This window comes from Anarhichas minor, unplaced genomic scaffold (genome assembly GCF_050575085.1).
Source record: "Anarhichas minor isolate MPS153535 unplaced genomic scaffold, ASM5057508v1 ptg000016l, whole genome shotgun sequence".
NCBI lineage: Eukaryota > Metazoa > Chordata > Actinopteri > Perciformes > Anarhichadidae > Anarhichas > Anarhichas minor.
The window spans coordinates 2,582,623-2,585,000 of NW_027466462.1; positions in this window are offsets into that span (position 1 = coordinate 2,582,623).

The following is a 2,378-nucleotide window of genomic DNA, read 5'->3' on the forward strand; positions in this document are numbered from 1 at the left end:
TCTTGGGTCAGTCAGTTCGGCTCGCAGGTCGTAAGAGTTTAAGTCGTTTTTTGATTCAGGAGGAAGTAGACAGAGGGGAGTGATGGGAAACAGAGGAGAGGTGGGTGATGGGATGATGTGAACCCACTGATGAGAGAACATCCACAGGGAATTTATGCTTTTTAGATACAAATATAAATATAAAGAGGACACAATGTACAGGTGAGCGGAGGAGGAGACATCTGGGAGAAAGTAAGAAGGGAGGGCGCGATGAAGGATGGAAGGAAAGAGGGAAAGAGAGAGAAAGAAAGAAAATAAAATGAAACTGAATGAGCAGGACTCTCCTCTCTGTGTGTCTCTCTTCGGTGTGCTTAAGAGTAAAATATGGATAGAATACGGTGATAATCTGTAAATGAAATGACCACTGAAAGGTTATGAATCAACTTTAAACTGTGAGACCAACATTTCCACTCCTTCAGACTGATTTTAGCCATTTGGCACAGAATCATTTCGCAATCAAATTATGTTAAGTTTCGGTCCAGAGGTCCGCGGTTCGTGTCCCATGATGCACCGGGAACAAGCACGGAAGAAAACACGTAAGATATTTAACTGGACACGCAGCTTATAAACTACATATGCGCAAAACTCCGTGCGTAAAGGCGCATCGCGGGTCCCTGGCAAATCTGGAGTGATCCTTTTACAGCGGTAACTTTTTTTTTTACTGTGGAATTTGTTATTGATTCTAATTGAGTCTAATTTACTAGCCGGTAAAAAATGGGTTGCATTAATCCTGATGTGTGCGCAGCGCTGTTTCAGTCTGCAGGTGATTAGTTCAAGAGTGCGCACGTCCTGCACGGAGACAGAAGTCATAAAAGTAACTGCAAAGCCCCGTTTCGCTCCCTCTTGCGCGCGCTCTCTCTCTCTCTCTCGTTGGCGCTCTGCCAGCTCCAGCACGCTCCAAGCCTCCTCTCCTCTTGCGCCGCTTGCCGCTCACTTTACACCACCCCTCCTTCTGAAGGGAGAGAGGAAGGGGGTGGGAAGGGAGGAGGGGAGAGAGAGAGAAAGAGAGAGGGGGGGGTCCTCCAGGAGCTGAAAGAGGTGGAGCAGAGGGGAGGGATGGAGGGAGGAAGGGGGGAGGAGGAGGAGGGGAAAGAGAGGGGAGTCACTCTAGCCGACGCTGGGAGTGGGGTGGGGTTGGAGGGGGGCGACGGGAGCCCTTGGCCGCCTATTCGCCTTCCAGTTGCCTCCGCGCTACATAAACAGTCATTGGTGCCTCTGGTTCGACGCACACACAAACTCTTTACGCACATCCACATCCACATCCACACACACACACACACACGCACACACACACACACACTGAGGGTGACTTGTATAGGCAGCCAGCAGAGAGAGAGAGAGAAAGAGAGAGAGAGAAAGAGAGAGAGAGAGAAAGAGAGAGAAAGAGAGAGAGAGAGAGAGAGAGAGGAGCGCTCTCAGAAACAGAAAGGTACACAGAAAAGAGAGTGGACGACATAAAGTAAGAGAAGCAGAAGGAGGACGGTGGCTACTGAGAGCATCTCCTGCGCACCTTTTCATTCCTGCACGCTCACGGATCTTAAAAGTCTACACTTTACTTTATCTTCCTCGTGTTTGCTCCCAGAGAGAGATTACAACTTTGGTAAAGAGGCTTTTTTTCAAATTTTTTTTTGGAGTTGAGAGAGACGCGATTCCTGGAAGAGTTTTCATCCCCCCCCCCAAAAAACCAAGTCTTTCCATCCCTCGAGAAGTTTTAAAAAGTAAAGCCCTTGTTAGTTCCAGGGCTCGGCTTCACTTTTTCCACGTGTCCCGGCTTCTGACATAAACGTGTCACCTTGAGATTTATTTTTTGCTGGCCTTCAAGTTTCAGACTTTAAAAAAAAAGAAACTTCCTTTTAAGTCACTGACCCACAAACGAGACCAAAAATGAGATTCCAAACATCAGGACCGTCCCCAGTCTTGTCTGATTGTTGTTCTGAATGCTTACATTAAAGCAGAGTGAGTTCTTTTTTCACTTTACAAGCTGAGGTGTCATACTGAAGATACGGGGAGCCCGGCAGCACTGCTCACCTGTAGCATCTCCTCCGCGCAGCCGACACTTTGATTTGCACTTTTACGCACAGAAACGCCACTTTGTGAATATTTGTAAGAGGTCCACTATCTGAAAGACAGAATCGCACTCCACACAGTTCATTAATTCTGGAAACACAACTGCCTCGGGTCTGGACTGCGTAAAGGAGCATTGCGCTTTTACGCAACAAAAAAAAAACCCCAAAAAACTTTTAAAATCATCCGGGGATCGTATACCTATTTTTTGTTGCGAATACAGAAGTTCAAAGAAACTATAGTGCAACTTTCACCAGCTTTTTTGAAAGTCCTCC